The sequence below is a fragment of the Lathyrus oleraceus genome, unplaced genomic scaffold (assembly GCF_024323335.1).
Source record: "Lathyrus oleraceus cultivar Zhongwan6 unplaced genomic scaffold, CAAS_Psat_ZW6_1.0 chrUn0165, whole genome shotgun sequence".
Lineage (NCBI taxonomy): Eukaryota > Viridiplantae > Streptophyta > Magnoliopsida > Fabales > Fabaceae > Lathyrus > Lathyrus oleraceus.
In genome coordinates this window covers 78,556-93,702 of record NW_026112556.1, presented here as the reverse complement: position 1 = coordinate 93,702, position 15,147 = coordinate 78,556, and the positions used below count along the sequence as shown (strand labels likewise).

The window sequence follows — 15,147 nt, the reverse complement described above, 5'->3', positions numbered from 1 at the left end:
CTGACGTGATAACCAACTACACCACGAAACCACCTATGTTTCATTGAAACATTTTAAATGGTTTTAATAAAAGTATTTGTAATTGTAATTTATTATTTAGTTGTTATTCCATTTACATGTAATTATAAATGTGTATGTTTTAATTGTTTGACTGATGAAAGTTTATTATTATATCAATTTTAATGATAGTTCATATGGTTTTAAGTAACACGACCTTTCGTGAAAAAGAATTAATTAATCCATCAGACTCATAATATGTGTCAGTTTTGAAAAAACAAAAATCTGTTTCAAATCATTTGTCCATTAAAAATACCAAAGAAAAATTTATTATTATTTCCCCCCAAGGTTACCATTATTTTTTAAACCTTTACCCACATATGCATTCCTGTGACTACTATTATTAAAAATATATTATTAAATAATATTGATTTTATATTGGAAATCAACAAAACTAACTATTAATATAAGAAATGTGTCAATATCATTAAAGACAATTTTATATTAGAATGATGGAGTAGTATATTTATATAAAATAGATTTCAGAAAAGAAAGAAAATAAGAATTAGGGGTTATGTTCAGAAAATAAGTAATAGATAATGTTGAGAATTTAAATGAATTCTAGTTAAGTAAAGTAGTTAACAGTGAATTGAATCACATATTTAAATAGGAGTGTTGTGAGAGTCAATTATGGTATGAGAACTAATTATGGGTTGAAAACTTTTGGATTTTGATACCTAATTCATTGTATATATAACAATAGTTAAAACTGAACCAAACAATAATTGGTGTAGATAAGAGTGTAAGGTTTTATGTTTGGGCTAGAGTCGAGCCAATTCATTTGACAATTTTAATTTAATATAAGATATATTTATTTGTTTTATTACCAAAGAAATAAAATTTCCATATTTTATACAAATATGGTAGTACTACACGAGTGAATATTGAATTTGTAAATAAACACAAGGAATAAATTTGGTATTTGATCTTAAATTGTTTTTAATAGAAAGATTATTCATAGGACTTAGTCATAATCTCTTAATTCACAATACGAAGTTTTAGTTTGGAAAAAGAATTTTATGACACTTTAAACTACTACATAATCATAACACAAATAAATAACGATTTTTTTTAATGTGAACATAAAAAAAAGGTAGTATGGGACTATCCATAAATTCCACTTCAACTATAATAAATTGAAAACAATATTCTATACTCCATTTACTCGGCCTCCACCAAAGATAACATAGATTTAAATTGTTTGGTAACTTATTCTCTTTTCAACAACTTCTATTCTTTTTCTTGCCTCCCACATTTGGCAATCACCCAGTTAAAGTATTTTATCCTTTACTTCCACACTCATCAAGATAAAAAGACGAGTCAGTCTCTCTATAAGACTTTATAGTGGTAAGCATTAAAATTTAAATTAGAGTTAACACCATTTGGCTTCGCCCAGGCTCGAATTGGGAACCTTCAGTGTGTTAGACTGACGTGATAACCAACTACACCACGAAACCACCTATGTTTCATTGAAACATTTTAAATGGTTTTAATAAAAGTATTTGTAATTGTAATTTATTATTTAGTTGTTATTCCATTTACATGTAATTATAAATGTGTATGTTTTAATTGTTTGACTGATGAAAGTTTATTATTATATCAATTTTAATGATAGTTCATATGGTTTTAAGTAACACGACCTTTCGTGAAAAAGAATTAATTAATCCATCAGACTCATAATATGTGTCAGTTTTGAAAAAACAAAAATCTGTTTCAAATCATTTGTCCATTAAAAATACCAAAGAAAAATTTATTATTATTTCCCCCCCAAGGTTACCATTATTTTTTAAACCTTTACCCACATATGCATTCCTGTGACTACTATTATTAAAATATATTATTAAATAATATTGATTTTATATTGGAAATCAACAAAACTAACTATTAATATAAGAAATGTGTCAATATCATTAAAGACAATTTTATATTAGAATGATGGAGTAGTATATTATATAAAATAGATTTCAGAAAAGAAAGAAAATAAGAATTAGGGGTTATGTTCAGAAAATAAGTAATAGATAATGTTGAGAATTTAAATGAATTCTAGTTAAGTAAAGTAGTTAACAGTGAATTGAATCACATATTTAAATAGGAGTGTTGTGAGAGTCAATTATGGTATGAGAACTAATTATGGGTTGAAAACTTTTGGATTTTGATACCTAATTCATTGTATATATAACAATAGTTAAAACTGAACCAAAATAAATTGGTGTAGATAAGAGTGTAAGGTTTTATGTTTGGGCTAGAGTCGAGCCAATTCATTTGACAATTTTAATTTAATATAAGATATATTTATTTGTTTTATTACCAAAGAAATAAAATTTCCATATTTTATACAAATATGGTAGTACTACACGAGTGAATATTGAATTTGTAAATAAACACAAGGAATAAATTTGGTATTTGATCTTAAATTGTTTTTAATAGAAAGATTATTCATAGGACTTAGTCATAATCTCTTAATTCACAATACGAAGTTTTAGTTTGGAAAAAGAATTTTATGACACTTTAAACTACTACATAATCATAACACAAATAAATAACGATTTTTTTTAATGTGAACATAAAAAAAGGTAGTATGGGACTATCCATTAAATTCCACTTCAACTATAATAAATTGAAAACAATATTCTATACTCCATTTACTCGGCCTCCACCAAAGATAACATAGATTTAAATTGTTTGGTAACTTATTCTCTTTTCAACAACTTCTATTCTTTTTCTTGCCTCCCACATTTGGCAATCACCCAGTTAAAGTATTTTATCCTTTACTTCCACACTCATCAAGATAAAAGACGAGTCAACCCAGTTAAAGTATGTTATCCTTTATTCCACACTCATCAAGATAAAAAGACGAGTCAGTCTCTCTATAAGACTTTATAGTGGTAAGCATTAAAATTTAAATTAGAGTTAACACCATTTGGCTTTCGCCCAGGCTCGAATTGGGAACCTTCAGTGTGTTAGACTGACGTGATAACCAACTACACCACGAAACCACCTATGTTTCATTGAAACATTTTAAATGGTTTTAATAAAAGTATTTGTAATTGTAATTTATTATTTAGTTGTTATTCCATTTACATGTAATTATAAATGTGTATGTTTTAATTGTTTGACTGATGAAAGTTTATTATTATATCAATTTTAATGATAGTTCATATGGTTTTAAGTAACACGACCTTTCGTGAAAAAGAATTAATTAATCCATCAGACTCATAATATGTGTCAGTTTTGAAAAAACAAAAATCTGTTTCAAATCATTTGTCCATTAAAAATACCAAAGAAAATTTATTATTATTTCCCCCCCAAGGTTACCATTATTTTTTAAACCTTTACCCACATATGCATTCCTGTGACTTACTATTATTAAATAATATTGATTTTATATTGGAAATCAACAAAACTAACTATTAATATAAGAAATGTGTCAATATCATTAAAGACAATTTTATATTAGAATGATGGAGTAGTATATTTATATAAAATAGATTTCAGAAAAGAAAGAAAATAAGAATTAGGGGTTATGTTCAGAAAATAAGTAATAGATAATGTTGAGAATTTAAATGAATTCTAGTTAAGTAAAGTAGTTAACAGTGAATTGAATCACATATTTAAATAGGAGTGTTGTGAGAGTCAATTATGGTATGAGAACTAATTATGGGTTGAAAACTTTTGGATTTTGATACCTAATTCATTGTATATATAACACTAGTTAAAACTGAACCAAACAATAAATTGGTGTAGATAAGAGTGTAAGGTTTTATGTTTGGGCTAGAGTCGAGCCAATTCATTTGACAATTTTAATTTAATATAAGATATATTTATTTGTTTTATTACCAAAGAAATAAAATTTCCATATTTTATACAAATATGGTAGTACTACACGAGTGAATATTGAATTTGTAAATAAACACAAGGAATAAATTTGGTATTTGATCTTAAATTGTTTTTAATAGAAAGATTATTCATAGGACTTAGTCATAATCTCTTAATTCACAATACGAAGTTTTAGTTTGGAAAAAGAATTTTATGACACTTTAAACTACTACATAATCATAACACAAATAAATAACGATTTTTTTTTAATGTGAACATAAAAAAAAGGTAGTATGGGACTATCCATTAAATTCCACTTCAACTATAATAAATTGAAAACAATATTCTATACTCCATTTACTCGGCCTCCACCAAAGATAACATAGATTTAAATTGTTTGGTAACTTATTCTCTTTTCAACAACTTCTATTCTTTTTCTTGCCTCCCACATTTGGCAATCACCCAGTTAAAGTATTTTATCCTTTACTTCCACACTCATCAAGATAAAAAGACGAGTCAACCCAGTTAAAGTATTTATCCTTTACTTCCACACTCATCAAGATAAAAAGACGAGTCAGTCTCTCTATAAGACTTTATAGTGGTAAGCATTAAAATTTAAATTAGAGTTAACACCATTTGGCTTCGCCCAGGCTCGAATTGGGAACCTTCAGTGTGTTAGACTGACGTGATAACCAACTACACCACGAAACCACCTATGTTTCATTGAAACATTTTAAATGGTTTTAATAAAAGTATTTGTAATTGTAATTTATTATTTAGTTGTTATTCCATTTACATGTAATTATAAATGTGTATGTTTTAATTGTTTGACTGATGAAAGTTTATTATTATATCAATTTTAATGATAGTTCATATGGTTTTAAGTAACACGACCTTTCGTGAAAAAGAATTAATTAATCCATCAGACTCATAATATGTGTCAGTTTTGAAAAAACAAAAATCTGTTTCAAATCATTTGTCCATTAAAAATACCAAAGAAAAATTTATTATTATTTCCCCCCCAAGGTTACCATTATTTTTTAAACCTTTACCCACATATGCATTCCTGTGACTACTATTATTAAAAATATATTATTAAATAATATTGATTTTATATTGGAAATCAACAAAACTAACTATTAATATAAGAAATGTGTCAATATCATTAAAGACAATTTTATATTAGAATGATGGAGTAGTATATTTATATAAAATAGATTTCAGAAAAGAAAGAAAATAAGAATTAGGGGTTATGTTCAGAAAATAAGTAATAGATAATGTTGAGAATTTAAATGAATTCTAGTTAAGTAAAGTAGTTAACAGTGAATTGAATCACATATTTAAATAGGAGTGTTGTGAGAGTCAATTATGGTATGAGACCTAATTATGGGTTGAACACTTTTGGATTTTGATACCTAATTCATTGTATATATAACAATAGTTAAAACTGAACCAAACAATAAATTGGTGTAGATAAGAGTGTAAGGTTTTATGTTTGGGCTAGAGTCGAGCCAATGTCGAATCGGAAACAATTCATTTGACAATTTTAATTTAATATAAGATATATTTATTTGTTTTATTACCAAAGAAATAAAATTTCCATATTTTATACAAATATGGTAGTACTACACGAGTGAATATTGAATTTGTAAATAAACACAAGGAATAAATTTGGTATTTGATCTTAAATTGTTTTTAATAGAAAGATTATTCATAGGACTTAGTCATAATCTCTTAATTCACAATACGAAGTTTTAGTTTGGAAAAAGAATTTTATGACACTTTAAACTACTACATAATCATAACACAAATAAATAACGATTTTTTTTAATGTGAACATAAAAAAAAGGTAGTATGGGACTATCCATTAAATTCCACTTCAACTATAATAAATTGAAAACAATATTCTATACTCCATTTACTCGGCCTCCACCAAAGATAACATAGATTTAAATTGTTTGGTAACTTATTCTCTTTCAACAACTTCTATTCTTTTTCTTGCCTCCCACATTTGGCAATCACCCAGTTAAAGTATTTTATCCTTTACTTCCACACTCATCAAGATAAAAAGACGAGTCAAACCTCTATAAGACTTAAAGTATTTTATCCACCCGACTATGACCTGTCGGAACGCTGATTATTTTTCTGAGTTTATTCAGCGGTTCAGCAATCGATTTTTATGGTTTTTTTTATAGTTTATATTCCGTTTTTAATTGACATGAACCGTTCCGTTCGTTCCTCTCTTCAACTAGTCATTTGACGTCCTGTCTGAAATAAATACCGGGTTTTTAAATCGCAATGGTGCCTATAGTCTTTCAACTTGTGAGTAATCAACTGCGTTTTACTTCCACACTCATCAAGATAAAAGACGAGTTTTTTTTTTCGATTTCAGCGGTTCGCAATCGATTTTTATGGTTTTGTTTTATAGGTTATTATGTTTAATTGGACATGACACTGTTCCGTTTTCTCTTCAACTAGTCATAGCGGCCTGTCTGGTACGGTTTTGATCGCAGTCTCTCTATAAGACTTGTCTCTTTGGCTCATTCAAGAAAATAAATTTTATTTAGTTGATTCACAAAATTGTAAATTAACTTTGAAATTAATGTTGATGCATTGTAAATTTACAAAATATAGTGGTAAGCATTAAAATTTAAATTAGAGTTAACACCATTTGGCTTCGCCCAGGCTCGAATTGGGAACCTTCAGTGTGTTAGACTGACGTGATAACCAACTACACCACGAAACCACCTATGTTTCATTGAAACATTTTAAATGGTTTTAATAAAAGTATTTGTAATTGTAATTTATTATTTAGTTGTTATTCCATTTACATGTAATTATAAATGTGTATGTTTTAATTGTTTGACTGATGAAAGTTTATTATTATATCAATTTTAATGATAGTTCATATGGTTTTAAGTAACACGACCTTTCGTGAAAAAGAATTAATTAATCCATCAGACTCATAATATGTGTCAGTTTTGAAAAAACAAAAATCTGTTTCAAATCATTTGTCCATTAAAAATACCAAAGAAAAATTTATTATTATTTCCCCCCCAAGGTTACCATTATTTTTTAAACCTTTACCCACATATGCATTCCTGTGACTACTATTATTAAAAATATATTATTAAATAATATTGATTTTATATTGGAAATCAACAAAACTAACTATTAATATAAGAAATGTGTCAATATCATTAAAGACAATTTTATATTAGAATGATGGAGTAGTATATTTATATAAAATAGATTTCAGAAAAGAAAGAAAATAAGAATTAGGGGTTATGTTCAGAAAATAAGTAATAGATAATGTTGAGAATTTAAATGAATTCTAGTTAAGTAAAGTAGTTAACAGTGAATTGAATCACATATTTAAATAGGAGTGTTGTGAGAGTCAATTATGGTATGAGAACTAATTATGGGTTGAACACTTTTGGATTTTGATACCTAATTCATTGTATATATAACAATAGTTAAAACTGAACCAAACAATAAATTGGTGTAGATAAGAGTGTAAGGTTTTATGTTTGGGCTAGAGTCGAGCCAATGTCGAATCGGAAACAATTCATTTGACAATTTTAATTTAATATAAGATATATTTATTTGTTTTATTACCAAAGAAATAAAATTTCCATATTTTATACAAATATGGTAGTACTACACGAGTGAATATTGAATTTGTAAATAAACACAAGGAATAAATTTGGTATTTGATCTTAAATTGTTTTTAATAGAAAGATTATTCATAGGACTTAGTCATAATCTCTTAATTCACAATACGAAGTTTTAGTTTGGAAAAAGAATTTTATGACACTTTAAACTACTACATAATCATAACACAAATAAATAACGATTTTTTTTTAATGTGAACATAAAAAAAAGGTAGTATGGGACTATCCATTAAATTCCACTTCAACTATAATAAATTGAAAACAATATTCTATACTCCATTTACTCGGCCTCCACCAAAGATAACATAGATTTAAATTGTTTGGTAACTTATTCTCTTTTCAACAACTTCTATTCTTTTTCTTGCCTCCCACATTTGGCAATCACCCAGTTAAAGTATTTTATCCTTTACTTCCACACTCATCAAGATAAAAAGACGTCAGTCTCTCTACGGTTTTGATCGCAATGTGTCTATAGTCTTCAAAGTGCTAATCAACTTCGTCTTCGTCCTAGTCATTTTTAAATAATATGTAATGTAGCTATATTCTCTCTTACAACATGTCTCTTTGCTCATTCAGAAAATAAAATTTATTTAGTTGATTCACAAAATTTGTAAATTAACTTTTGAAATTAATGTTGATGCATTGTAAGACTTTATAGTGGTAAGCATTAAAATTTAAATTAGAGTTAACACCGACGTGATAACCAACTACACCACGAAACCACCTATGTTTCATTGAAACATTTTAAATGGTTTTAATAAAAGTATTTGTAATTGTAATTTATTATTGAGTTGTTATTCCATTTACATGTAATTATAAATGTGTATGTTTTAATTGTTTGACTGATGAAAGTTTATTATTATATCAATTTTAATGATAGTTCATATGGTTTTAAGTAACACGACCTTTCGTGAAAAAGAATTAATTAATCCATCAGACTCATAATATGTGTCAGTTTTGAAAAAACAAAAATCTGTTTCAAATCATTTGTCCATTAAAAATAATTTTGATACCTAATTCATTGTATATATAACAATAGTTAAAACATGTTTGGGCTAGAGTCGAGCCAATTCATTTGACAATTTTAATTTAATATAAGATATATTTATTTGTTTTATTACCAAAGAAATAAAATTTCCATATTTTATACAAATATGGTAGTACTACACGAGTGAATATTGAATTTGTAAATAAACACAAGGAATAAATTTGGTATTTGATCTTAAATTGTTTTTAATAGAAAGATTATTCATAGGACTTAGTCATAATCTCTTAATTCACAATACGAAGTTTTAGTTTGGAAAAAGAATTTTATGACACTTTAAACTACTACATAATCATAACACAAATAAATAACGATTTTTTTTAATGTGAACATAAAAAAAGGTAGTATGGGACTATCCATTAAATTCCACTTCAACTCTAATAAATTGAAAACAATATTCTATACTCCATTTACTCGGCCTCCACCAAAGATAACATAGATTTAAATTGTTTGGTAACTTATTCTCTTTTCAACAACTTCTATTCTTTTTCTTGCCTCCCACATTTGGCAATCACCCAGTTAAAGTATTTTATCCTTTACTTCCACACTCATCAAGATAAAAGACGAGTCAACCCTCTATAAGTTAAGTATGTTATCCTTTACTTCCACACTCATCAAGATAAAAAGACGAGTCAAACTCTCTATAAGACTTTATAGTGGTAAGCATTAAAATTTAAATTAGAGTTAACACCATTTGGCTTCGCCCAGGCTCGAATGGGGACCTTCAGTGTGTTAGACTGACGTGATAACCAACTACACCACGAAACCACCTATGTTTCATTGAAACATTTTAAATGGTTTTAATAAAAGTATTTGTAATTGTAATTTATTATTTAGTTGTTATTCCATTTACATGTAATTATAAATGTGTATGTTTTAATTGTTTGACTGATGAAAGTTTATTATTATATCAATTTTAATGATAGTTCATATGGTTTTAAGTAACACGACCTTTCGTGAAAAAGAATTAATTAATCCATCAGACTCATAATATGTGTCAGTTTTGAAAAAACAAAAATCTGTTTCAAATCATTTGTCCATTAAAAATACCAAAGAAAATTTATTATTATTTCCCCCCCCCCCCAAGGTTACCATTATTTTTTAAACCTTTACCCACATATGCATTCCTGTGACTACTATTATTAAAAATATATTATTAAATAATATTGATTTTATATTGGAAATCAACAAAACTAACTATTAATATAAGAAATGTGTCAATATCATTAAAGACAATTTTATATTAGAATGATGGAGTAGTATATTTATATAAAATAGATTTCAGAAAAGAAAGAAAATAAGAATTAGGGGTTATGTTCAGAAAATAAGTAATAGATAATGTTGAGAATTTAAATGAATTCTAGTTAAGTAAAGTAGTTAACAGTGAATTGAATCACATATTTAAATAGGAGTGTTGTGAGAGTCAATTATGGTATGAGAACTAATTATGGGTTGAAACTTTTGGATTTTGATACCTAATTCATTGTATATATAACAATAGTTAAAACTGAACCAAACAATAAATTGGTGTAGATAAGAGTGTAAGGTTTTAAGTTTGGGCTAGAGTCGAGCCAATGTCGAATCGGAAACAATTCATTTGACAATTTTAATTTAATATAAGATATATTTATTTGTTTTATTACCAAAGAAATAAAATTTCCATATTTTATACAAATATGGTAGTACTACACGAGTGAGTATTGAATTTGTAAATAAACACAAGGAATAAATTTGGTATTTGATCTTAAATTGTTTTTAATAGAAAGATTATTCATAGGACTTAGTCATAATCTCTTAATTCACAATACGAAGTTTTAGTTTGGAAAAAGAATTTTATGACACTTTAAACTACTACATAATCATAACACAAATAAATAACGATTTTTTTTAATGTGAACATAAAAAAAAGGTAGTATGGGACTATCCATTAAATTCCACTTCAACTATAATAAATTGAAAACAATATTCTATACTCCATTTACTCGGCCTCCACCAAAGATAACATAGATTTGTATTGTTTGGTAACTTATTCTCTTTTCAACAACTTCTATTCTTTTTCTTGCCTCCCACATTTGGCAATCACCCAGTTAAAGTATTTTATCCTTTACTTCCACACTCATCAAGATAAAAAGACGAGTCAGTCTCTCTATAAGACTTGAAAAGATGATTTATTCTATATCCCAGACTATGAACCTTCTGAAACGCTGATTTTTTTCGATTTCAGCGGTTCGCAATCGATTTTTATGGTTTTGTTTTATAGGCTATTATGTTTAATTGGACATGACACTGTTCCGTTTTCTCTTCAACTAGTCATAGCGGCCTGTCTGGTACGGTTTTGATCGCAATGTGTCTATAGTCTTCAAAGTGCTTAATCAACTTCGTTCTTCATCCTAGTCATTTTTAAATAGTATGTAATGTAGCTATATTCTCTCTTACGACATGTCTCTTTGGCTCATTGAAGAAAATAAATTTTATTTAGTTGATTCACAAAATTGTAAATTAACTTTTGAAATTAATGTTGATGCATTGTAAAATTTACAAAATTATAGTGGTAAGCATTAAAATTCAAATTAGAGTTAACACCATTTGGCTTCGCCTAAGCTCAAACTGGGGACCTTCAGTGTGTTAGACTGACGTGATAACCAACTACACCACGAAACCACCTATGTTTCATTGAAACATTTTAAATGGTTTTGATAAAAGTATCTGTAATTGTAATTTATTGATTAGTTGTTATTCCATTTACATGTAATTATAAATGTGTATGTTTTAATTGTTTGACTGATGAAAGTTTATTATTATATCAATTTTAATGATAGTTCATATGGTTTTAAGTAACACGACCTTTCGTGAAAAAGAATTAATTAATCCATCAGACTCATAATATGTGTCAGTTTTGAAAAAACAAAAATCTGTTTCAAATCATTTGTCCATTAAAAATACCAAAGAAAAATTTATTATTATTTCCCCCCCAAGGTTACCATTATTTTTTAAACCTTTACCCACATATGCATTCCTGTGACTACTATTATTAAAAATATATTATTAAATAATATTGATTTTATATTGGAAATCAACAAAACTAACTATTAATATAAGAAATGTGTCAATATCATTAAAGACAATTTTATATTAGAATGATGGAGTAGTATATTTATATAAAATAGATTTCAGAAAAGAAAGAAAATAAGAATTAGGGGTTATGTTCAGAAAATAAGTAATAGATAATGTTGAGAATTTAAATGAATTCTAGTTAAGTAAAGTAGTTAACAGTGAATTGAATCACATATTTAAATAGGAGTGTTGTGAGAGTCAATTATGGTATGAGAACTAATTATGGGTTGAAAACTTTTGGATTTTGCTACCTAATTCATTGTATATATAACAATAGTTAAAACTGAACCAAACAATAAATTGGTGTAGATAAGAGTGTAAGGTTTTAAGTTTGGGCTAGAGTCGAGCCAATTCATTTGACAATTTTAATTTAATATAAGATATATTTATTTGTTTTATTACCAAAGAAATAAAATTTCCATATTTTATACAAATATGGTAGTACTACACGAGTGAGTATTGAATTTGTAAATAAACACAAGGAATAAATTTGGTATTTGATCTTAAATTGTTTTTAATAGAAAGATTATTCATAGGACTTAGTCATAATCTCTTAATTCACAATACGAAGTTTTAGTTTGGAAAAAGAATTTTATGACACTTTAAACTACTACATAATCATAACACAAATAAATAACGATTTTTTTTAATGTGAACATAAAAAAAAGGTAGTATGGGACTATCCATTAAATTCCACTTCAACTATAATAAATTGAAAACAATATTCTATACTCCATTTACTCGGCCTCCACCAAAGATAACATAGATTTGTATTGTTTGGTAACTTATTCTCTTTTCAACAACTTCTATTCTTTTTCTTGCCTCCCACATTTGGCAATCACCCAGTTAAAGTATTTTATCCTTTACTTCCACACTCATCAAGATAAAAAGACGAGTCAGTCTCTCTATAAGACTTGAAAAGATGATTTATTCTATATCCCAGACTATGAACCTTCTGAAACGCTGATTTTTTTCGATTTCAGCGGTTCGCAATCGATTTTTATGGTTTTGTTTTATAGGTTATTATGTTTAATTGGACATGACACTGTTCCGTTTTCTCTTCAACTAGTCATAGCGGCCTGTCTGGTACGGTTTTGATCGCAATGTGTCTATAGTCTTCAAAGTGCTTAATCAACTTCGTTCTTCGTCCTAGTCATTTTTAAATAATATGTAATGTAGCTATATTCTCTCTTACGACATGTCTCTTTGGCTCATTGAAGAAAATAAATTTTATTTAGTTGATTCACAAAATTGTAAATTAACTTTTGAAATTAATGTTGATGCATTGTAAAATTTACAAAAATATAGTGGTAAGCATTAAAATTTAAATTAGAGTTAACACCATTTGGCTTCGCCCAGGCTCGAACTGGGACCTTCAGTGTGTTAGACTGACGTGATAACCAACTACACCACGAAACCACCTATGTTTCATTGAAACATTTTAAATGGTTTTAATAAAAGTATTTGTAATTGTATTTTATTGATTAGTTGTTATTCCATTTACATGTAGTTATAAATGTGAATGTTTCAATTGTTTGACTGATGAAAGTTTATTATTATATCAATTTTAATGATAGTTCATATGGTTTTAAGTAACACGACCTTTCGTGAAAAAGAATTAATTAATCCATCAGACTCATAATATGTGTCAGTTTTGAAAAAACAAAAATCTGTTTCAAATCATTTGTCCATTAAAAATACCAAAGAAAAATTTATTATTATTTCCCCCCCCCCCCCAAGGTTACCATTATTTTTTAAACCTTTACCCACATATGCATTCCTCTGACTACTATTATTAAAAATATATTATTAAATAATATTGATTTTATATTGGAAATCAACAAACTAACTATTAATATAAGAAATGTGTCAATATCATTAAAGACAATTTTAAATTAGAATGATGGAGTAGTATATTTATATAAAATAGATTTCAGAAAAGAAAGAAAATAAGAATTAGGGGTTATGTTCAGAAAATAAGTAATAGATAATGTTGAGAATTTAAATGAATTCTAGTTAAGTAAAGTAGTTAACAGTGAATTTAATCACATATTTAAATAGGAGTGTTGTGAGAGTCAATTATGGTATGAGACCTAATTATGGGTTGAACACTTTTGGATTTTGCTACCTAATTCATTGTATATATAACAATAGTTAAAACTGAACCAAACAATAAATTGGTGTAGATAAGAGTGTAAGGTTTTAAGTTTTGGCTAGAGTCGAGCCAATGTCGAATCGGAAACAATTCATTTGACAATTTTAATTTAATATAAGATATATTTATTTGTTTTATTACCAAAGAAATAAAATTTCCATATTTTATACAAATATGGTAGTACTACACGAGTGAGTATTGAATTTGTAAATAAACACAAGGAATAAATTTGGTATTTGATCTTAAATTGTTTTTAATAGAAAGATTATTCATAGGACTTAGTCATAATCTCTTAATTCACAATACGAAGTTTTAGTTTGGAAAAAGAATTTTATGACACTTTAAACTACTACATAATCATAACACAAATAAATAACGATTTTTTTAATGTGAACATAAAAAAAGGTAGTATGGGACTATCCATTAAATTCCACTTCAACTATAATAAATTGAAAACAATATTCTATACTCCATTTACTCGGCCTCCACCAAAGATAACATAGATTTGTATTGTTTGGTAACTTATTCTCTTTTCAACAACTTCTATTCTTTTTCTTGCCTCCCACATTTGGCAATCACCCAGTTAAAGTATTTTATCCTTTACTTCCACACTCATCAAGATAAAAAGACGAGTCAGTCTCTCTATAAGACTTGAAAAGATGATTTATTCTATATCCCAGACTATGAACCTTCTGAAACGCTGATTTTTTTCGATTTCAGCGGTTCGCAATCGATTTTTATGGTTTTGTTTTATAGGTTATTATGTTTAATTGGACATGACACTGTTCCGTTTTCTCTTCAACTAGTCATAGCGGCCTGTCTGGTACGGTTTTGATCGCAATGTGTCTATAGTCTTCAAAGTGCTTAATCAACTTCGTTCTTCGTCCTAGTCATTTTTAAATAATATGTAATGTAGCTATATTCTCTCTTACGACATGTCTCTTTGGCTCATTCTTGAAAAAAAATTTATTTAGTTGATTCACAAAATTGTAAATTAACTTTTGAAATTAATGTTGATGCATTGTAAAATTTACAAAAATATAGTGGTAAGCATTAAAATTTAAATTAGAGTTAACACCATTTGGCTTCGCCCAGGCTCGAACTGGGGACCTTCAGTGTGTTAGACTGACGTGATAACCAACTACACCACGAAACCACCTATGTTTCATTGAAACATTTTAAATGGTTTTAATAAAAGTATTTGTAATTGTATTTTATTGATTAGTTGTTATTCCATTTACATGTAGTTATAAATGTGAATGTTTCAATTGTTTGACTGATGAAAG

At 27.1% G+C, this 15,147-nt stretch overlaps 2 non-coding genes across 2 annotated transcripts; both read right to left on the bottom strand.

The window, feature by feature from the left end:
* Positions 1–13,052: 13,052 nt before the first annotated feature.
* On the bottom strand, positions 13,053–13,125 carry TRNAV-AAC (transfer RNA valine (anticodon AAC)). The gene has a single exon. It is a non-coding gene; the product is annotated as a tRNA-Val (tRNA).
* Positions 13,126–14,943: 1,818 nt separating this feature from the next.
* TRNAV-AAC (transfer RNA valine (anticodon AAC)) lies at positions 14,944–15,017 on the bottom strand. The gene has a single exon. It is a non-coding gene; the product is annotated as a tRNA-Val (tRNA).
* Positions 15,018–15,147: the final 130 nt, after the last annotated feature.